The following is a 7,985-nucleotide window of genomic DNA, read 5'->3' as shown; positions in this document are numbered from 1 at the left end:
GTTTGACCAGCACGCTGGACTGTGGCGCTGAGTGAGGCAGGCTGGTGTGGGGCTGCGGCCCAGGACCCGAACCCGGGGAGGGGGGGCCGGTAGGGAGAGCCCGGGACCCGAGACTCACCGAACGGGGGGGCTGCCTCCTGGTGACGCCTCCGCCCCCCCCTCCCCCCAGGGCCCAGCCATCCTGCATTTACATAGTTTTTCATCCTGGACGGGCATGTCTGCAGGGGACCGCTGTATTTTTACAAGGTCATAAATGTCCCTCAGATTTGCTTACGAATACAAAGCCATACAGAAAACAATCGGGCTGTGGGGACATGTGGGTGTCAGGGAGCCAGCTTGGCTCAGTCCCTGGCCAAGTGACTCACACATAGCAGGGCTGGACCACCCGGAATCGGGCCTCCGTCACAGAGGTGACAGCTTCCTGCCTGCCCCTGGGACGGCGTGTGAGGGGCGAGCTTGGAGGGGGAGCCCGTGGAGCTGGCCTGTGCTCGGTCCCCCAGAACCCGGGGGCCGGCCTGGGGTTCCCGGGCTTGCTCCTGCCGCCCGTTCCTTCTCTCTCGCTTGGAAATATTGTCAGCAAGAGAAGTTTCTGCATTCGCGTGCGTGTGTCACCAATAGGAGAAGCCGTCGAGCTGGGGAGGGAGAAATGTCTGAAATGCCACCATTTGCGGGCTCACGTTTGGGTCCTCGTGGCCGACTTTGCCCGGAGCGCATTGGACCCAGAGCTTCAGCGCCGAGTCAACCCGACGTGTCCGGAGTCCGGCACCGGGAGGCCAGAGGGTCAGGGGACGCACACCGCATCCCCCGTCCAGCCGGCTGCCCGGTTCCTCAGCGCGAGCTTGGCTTCTGGCCCGGACGGTGCTCACGGGAGCCCCTTTCTGTCCCCAGAGGAGCCAGAGCCGCTCCCCAGAGCCCTGCGGGGGGGGGGGGGGGGTGGCTGTGTGAGCCGGCCACCTGAGGTCGGACAGGGCCGAGGGTCCTAGAGACTTTTGTCCCCTTTTGACTTGGCCATGACACTGTCGTGGCCAGGATCCGTCCACGAGGCATCAGGCGTCTTAACCCGCCGGCCCTCCATCACAGCCCGTTTGATAAACGCCTGTCTGGAACGTGGTGAGTCACAGTCAAACCCATGCCAGAAGTCACACCAGGTGCGCCCGAGCTGCCTTTCAGTGACAAACACCCACCGTGGGCGAGGGTGCAGGTAAGGAAATCCGTCCAGATCACTGCCCACTGATGGAGCCTCGTGGAAACGCTGCCCCGCATTTCTTTTTGTGTTTTTTTAATGGTTTTTAACATTTATTTATTTTTGAGAGAGAGACAGAGTGTGAGTGGGGGAGGGGCAGAGAGAGAGAGAGAGACAGAGACAGAATCCGAAGCAGGCTCCAGGCTCCGAGCCGTCAGCACAGAGCCCGATGAGGGGCTCGAACGCGTGAACCATGAGATCATGGCCTGAGCCCAAGTCACACGCTCAGCCGCCTGAGCCACCCAGGCGCCCCACCCTGTTCCTTCTTTTAAACCCCAGACCTAAGCACAATGAGCCAAGACCCCAAGGCCCCCGAGGATCATCCTGGAGGCTCTGGGGAAATGGGCAGAAGCTAGTTTTCCTCTTTGCTCTGACTGCTAGGAAGCTCAGAGCCCACCCCGTTCCTAGCAACTGAGCAGGGCCATTGGTGTGCATTTCGGATTCTGTTGTGACTCTTTTCCTCATCATTTCCTCTTTCTTCCTCTGCACCCCCATGTCATCCAGAGTATCCATCTTGTCGGCTGGTGGTGCAGGGACGTCTGGGGCGGCAGGTGGGACCATCGCGAGGGACCCTGTGTCTGCCTCGGGCTTTCCTCCCCCACCAGTGGGGGTGTGACCGAGTCCAGTTCCAGGACAAGGGCGTTCAGGGTCTGTGAGCACTCCCTAGGTGGAAACCGTGGACCTCTTCCAGGTCCTTCCAAATGGCAACACCCGCCGTGTATAAAGAAGCCCCACCCTTTCCCCCAGGCGTGGGGCTCGTGGGAGCTGGATTCCTGGTTGCTCCTGTCTGGGCAGAGCTCCCGTGTGCGGCGGGAAGGCCCAGTGCTTCCCTTCTCCCCAAGCCTGCACACTAGCCCGTCTTCCATGCATCGAGGGGAGCCCTACTCGTCTCTCAGCTGCTTAGGAACGGGGTCCTGCTGTGCACCCCGTGTTCCAGGGGAGGCAAGCCTCCATCACCACTGCGGTCGTGACGTGCTTGTTCCCAGAGCAAAAATCAGGCCACGGGCTGGACGAGAGAATCCGGCCCCGGGTCCTCGGCCCTTACACTTCCGCATCACCGGGTTCTGCCTCCTCTTTCCTGGTGGCCGGCAGGGAGCTCAGGCCGTCCGGGGTGTACACAAAAGTGCCCTGCAGTTTCAAAATCATGTGTCTCCGGGCTTTGCACCCCCCTGAGACGGCCGTGTGAAAGAACATCTCTGTCCCCGGCACGGCGGCCCGGGCCCTCCCTCCTGGCCGTGGGACCAGGCTGCAGCCTCAGCCACACGGCTGTGTTTTGGTCGCGGCACCTGGGACAAAAATACGCCGTACGCCATTGCGAAGCGTCGTTATGGAAAGCTTCACGGTATTTGCTTTTTGGCGTTTTGTTCGGAAGCTGGTTTGCTCTCATCCCTGGGCAAAGCTTTGTAAACGACCATGAATTTCTTGAGATCATCCCGAGACCCCTTGTCTGCAGGCGAGACGCGGTTCGAGCTCTGTTGCTGCAGACACGCCTCCAGTGTCGCACCCGTGGGGGGCGCTGTTGAGAGGAAATGTGTGCTGATCTTCAACTCCTCGGTACAAATCCATAATCCGTTGAAGCGAGGGAAACCCATACCTCTGGTTAACTGCCGCCCATAAAATCTTGAGTTATGTTTATGACCCACCCTCGTCATCATCCCAGGTAAATACAGCAAGTTTAACACAGCAGTGCAGCCACGGCAGTGAGAAACTTAACGATTTTCCTCCCTCGGTGGTCACACGGTGAGTCATATGACAACAAATTGAGTCAGGAGGAACTTTGCTGAATCGAGGCTTTACCCAGATAACATTAATCATGACACAGACCTGTTAACACTCTAAGACTTTCCCCAAACAGGAATTTACCGGCAGTTGTAAAAGGCAGCCAGAAAAGTCAGCCTACTGGCAAAATCATTCTCTGTCACATTCTGGAAGTTTCCCTCCGCCCATGTTGCTCGGCAGAACCCAGGCCCGACGGCAGAACCCAGGGCCTGGATCCCGGCCGGGATCGCCCTGCCCGCCTGGCCGCTGGCCGCGGCAAGGACGGGCCCCGGCCACCCCTCCCCCCCGCCGCCGCCCAGAGCAGACCCCTCACCTGTCGGCCACCTGGCCAAGCCACCTGCACTGCAGGGTCCCGCCAAGAGCCAAGACGGGAAAAGCGACGGGCCGGGTCAGTTGACGGTGGCCGAGCCCCAGCGCCCCAACCCGCTGGCCGGGCCTTAACCGCCGGGGCCAAGCTCCCTAGGGGGGCGGGGGCGGGGCAGCAGGGCAGCGGCCAGCGCCCCGATGCTGCTTCCTGTGCTTTCCACAGAAGAAAACAACATCACCTCCATCTCCATCTGTTTTCTTTTTCAGATAAAATCTATTTTAGGACCGAAGTATGCGTTCCACTCTACCATGCTCACCTCCCCCGACGTTTGGACGTGGCCTCCGCCGTGGGTGGCTGCAGCTGCGGCCGGTCTGTCCCTGCGGCTCGCTCAGAGCCGGGCCGGGGGTCAGACCCTGGGGGCTCCTCCCGCTCTGGCAGGCCCAGAGCAGCCTCGTAAATAAAAGTGTGCGAGCCCCACAGGCAGCCCGGGGCTGTCCCGGGCCCCCACCCCCAGCTTCCCCCCCGGGCTCCAGGACCCCCTGCATCCCAGGGCCTGGCCTCGCGAGTCCCCGGGCATGGGTTCTCCCCAGGGGCGCAGTGAGCACACCCCTGAGACTTGGGGCCACAGAGTGGGTGAGGGTCTCTGGTGAAACAGAATCTGTGCAGGGGCACCTGGGGGGGCTCAGTCAGTTAAGCAGCCGACTTCAGCTCAGGTCATGAGCTCACGGCTCGTGGGCTCGAGCCCCACGTCGGGCTCTGTGCTGGCAGCTCGGAGCCTGGACCTGCTTCGGATTCTGTGTCTCCTTCTCTCTCTGCCTCTCCCCTGCTCGTGCTCTGTCTCTCTCTCTGTCAAAAATAAACAAACATTAAAAAAAATCTGTGTTACGTGAAATGACTTTGTAAGTAAGACCTTCTCAACAAGATAGGTGGGTCCCTAGTAATTGCAATAAGGCCCCGTAGCCCTTCCGGACTGTGATCCTCAGCAAGAGGCAGGTCAAAGCCATGGCAGACGCGCAGGCCGCGTTTGCCTCCAGCGCAGACAGCCGCATGTCCTGGCCGTGCAAGGTGCTGCCCGGTTCACCCGCCACGCGGTCCCCACCCCCAGCGCGAGCACCACCGGCGGGAGCGCTTCTCCACGTGCAGCCAGGGCCCAGGGCAGCGGCCCCCCACCCCCAGCCCGGGCACTGCCTACCATCCAGCTGCACTGACTTGCACGGCTTCAGGCAAATGTCACCTCGACCGTGACGACAGGAATGGAAAATACACGGCTAAATATATGCCAAAGGACAAAATTCCTCCGGCCGCTTTCAGCAGCGAGGACACACTCATCATTCGAGAGAGCACGTGAAGTGCCTTCCCAGGGGCCTGTGCCCGGAGGTCGTCCCCGACGGAACCGTGCGCCCCGGGGGGCGGGAGCAGGATGACGGGCCTCGGACGCCCCCTCCCCGCTGCCAGCGCCCCGCCTTCCTATTCCTCCCCAGGACACACAGCTCCGCTTGGCCGAGCCTCAGAGGGCTGGGATCTGATTCAAGGCAGTGTGCTTGGAAACACTGGCAGGACTTGCACGACACTGGGAAAAATGAGAAAAACAACAACAACAAAGGGTTTAGACAACAAAGAACAGAGAAAAAGAGGGAACTGGCCTGAGCTACCCTCTCGATGGAACCACCGGGACCCCCGGCCCCCTCTCTGCGTGGACGCTCGGGGGGGTGGGGACGCCGACACAGAAGGTCTCGGGGTTTTCAGGACGACCTCCGCGAGGCTGATCAGAGACTGTCCCCACCTCCCCACTAGCTAAGGACACCAGCGGGGTCACAGGCGGGTTTCTAGGCCCCTGTGTGTACGAGGGGGGCCGGCCCAGCCCTCGGCCGCCTCCAATCTGGTCAGCACCGTGTCGGGTCTCAGTTTCTGGTCCAAGCTGGCATTTCTCACTTTCTCAGGCTTGTGCACGTGCACGGCTCCCTGGCGTGGCCGCCACACCGGGTGAGGTCCTGCCAGGCAGGTGGCCCTCAGCAGCCCTGGAAGGCCCGCTCCCGTGGGGTGGGGACGCAAGGAAGCCAGGCCACCATGCTCTTCCCTCCTCGACCCAGGAGAGTTCCATGTTCTAGGATGACACGATCAGAACTAGCTGTTTCTCCAAACAGGGGAAGGGCCAGCACAGGGCCGAACTCAGGCTGCCTCAGGGCACAGGCTGAGACATGGGGGTCCAGTGACGCCACCCTCGGGCTGCTTCTGACTTCCCGGCTCTGCTCCGTCGCTCCCTCTGTCCCTCTGCCCGGTGCTCCCCAAAGCCTCCCAGCTCCAACACAGCCTCATGATCTCTCAGCTCAGCTTTCCCAGTGGCTGACTCAGCCCTTGGTTTCCGGTTGCCAAATTCCCCATCCGGCACGTCACCGTGAGCCCGGCTATGGGGTCAGAGGGTCAGGGTCGCTGGCCAGCACGTCGGAAGGCTGTCCTCAGGACTCGGGGACCACCGTAGTCTGGAAGGGTTGCTCTGGAGTCCAGAGCCTGGAGATCCCGGATCCAGATCCATTCCCGGGGTGGCGGCCGGCAGGCCCTCAGAAACAAGTAGCCCTTCCCTTCAGCCTGAGCCCCCTTTGCTCATACCTTCTATCTATCCCCAGGCTTCTCCGGGACACAGGAGTCCTCTTGCCAAATCGGAAACTCACAGAGCCCCTGCCTTCCTCCATCCAACCACCCCCCCAAGCCATTCCTTCCTTCGGGAATCACAGACAAGTATCTGCTCTGTGCCACCCAAGGTAAGACACTCTCACTGTCCTAAAGAAAGGGGCGCCTTTCTTTAGGCATCTCTGGGGCGCCTGTGTGGCTCCGTCGGTAGAGTGTCCGACTTCGGCTCAGGTCCTGATCTCACCGTTTGGGAGTTCAAGCCCCACGTCAGGCTCTGTGCTGACAGCTCAGAGCCTGGCGCCTGCCTCCATCCAGTTCTATGTCTCCCTCTCTCTCTCTCTCTGCCCCTCCCCCCTCATGCTCTTTCAAAAATAAACACTAAAAAAAAAGAAAAAAAAGAGAGTCACTTCTCAAAGAGAAAATGGACTTCGCAGCTGGAGGTAAGCCTTGTGCAGAGTGTTGCATGAGCACGGCAGGTACGAGCCTCCAGTGGCACTGCGGTAACTGGTGCAGTGGCCACTAGCCACGGGTGGCCCGAGGTACGTGGCCTTTGATTCCATTCACTTTAATCAATTCGGATCGAATTTAAAAAGCCACTTGTGGCCAGAGACAAAGCAGGCCCCAGAGGACTCACTGAAAATGCCACAAAAAGGTCAGAATCAAGACATTTTTTAACACAGGATTTCAAGAACGTGAGCAGCTGTCGAGACACAGGAATGAAACTGACACCTGTTGCTGGGGAACATCACGCATGTCAATAAGCTACCGATGCAAGTTATCGACTGTGTCCATTAGTGACCAGGTGTCACCTGCACCAAGAAGAAACAGCCGGTGAGAACGGACATGTGTGAGTGGGCATCTGCCCCGAACAGGCAATATGTCCCAGACAGCAAAGAACTGAGCCCCGAACAACCCTACGTAAGCAGCATACACCTAGGATTTGAAAACCTAAGTGCAAACGTTAAACACTGATGTTACGAGGGGGTGCAGGGTGACCCTCTCCCCAGAGGCTGCACAGAACACGCAGTGAGCTGGGAGCTGACATCTCGGCCCCGGCCACACCATTAAAAGTGCGAATCACAAGGGATTTGGAATGGGGGGTGCCGGGGGTGCCGGGCAGAGACCCCACTTGGTCCAGGGAAGCGTGTCGTTAATGAATAAACAAACCCTTTGTTGATGTTTCCCGGAAGTCATTTTCCCCAAATAAAATGCCCTTACCGATAAGCTTCCCGAGGAGGCTCCACGGCATAGAGGTTCCCATCAAGGTGTGAGGCAGCTCCCACGTGTGCTGGACGATTTTTCCCCTTACGTAGAGGCTCCCAGGGGGTCAGCTCCACTGGGAAAGGTCAAAGAGCTCAGGGCCACACAGCAACCTGCAGCTTGGGTTTGGAGTGTGAATCCCCTGGAGAATAAGGAAGGCTGTGGAGATGAGGTCTGTGCAGGCGCCTGGGTTTGGAAGCATCAGACCCTCTGCTGCAGTGTCCCGTGCTGCCTCCCCCAGCTCCTGGTGACCTGTGCCACCGAGAGCTGGCCTCGGAGATAGAGGGCAGGAGGTCCACCCTGGAACCTGAGGCATGAGCCCCTCCAACGACTGTAAGCATCTCCTTCCTTGGGTGGAAATCTGCCTCTTGAAGCATCTGAGGGGACTGGTTTCCTGCCTTGAACTACGATAGACTCCTCGGTGGCATGGAATTGCACATCCTCAGAGAAAAGGGCTTCCGATCTGCTGTCTGAATTACTTAAGCAAGCACTCGGATCATGCCAGAGCCTAGAAAAACCGCACGGCGGTTTCACTTGGGTAAAACCTCACGGAGAAGTTCTCTTTTACAACACAGTTCATACTGAGGCAGTTTACGTACAGAGAAGTCACCCACGGTATGAGTACAATTCAATGATTTTCAGTAAACTTGCAGAGCTGTGCAATTGTCGCCACACTCCAATTATCAATTATTTTTCAAACATTTTCATCACCCCAAACCAAAAAGTTCCCTTGTGCAGCCAATCCTTGCTCCCACACACGCAGCCCAA

The 7,985-nt window shown here is 59.1% G+C and overlaps 1 long non-coding RNA gene across 1 annotated transcript; it reads right to left on the bottom strand.

The window, feature by feature from the left end:
- Positions 1–210: 210 nt before the first annotated feature.
- On the bottom strand, positions 211–6,145 carry LOC132672366 (uncharacterized). The gene is made up of 3 exons (XR_009607487.3): positions 4,522–6,145; positions 3,336–4,175; positions 211–2,847 (listed from the first exon to the last, which is right to left on the bottom strand). It is a non-coding gene; the product is annotated as an uncharacterized LOC132672366 (long non-coding RNA).
- Between the last annotated feature and the right edge of the window lie 1,840 nt (positions 6,146–7,985).

This window comes from Panthera onca, chromosome C1 (assembly GCF_046562875.1).
Source record: "Panthera onca isolate mPanOnc1 chromosome C1, mPanOnc1 haplotype 2, whole genome shotgun sequence".
NCBI lineage: Eukaryota > Metazoa > Chordata > Mammalia > Carnivora > Felidae > Panthera > Panthera onca.
The sequence above is the reverse complement of the archived record's forward strand: the minus strand, read 5'-3'. Positions and strand labels throughout refer to the sequence as shown.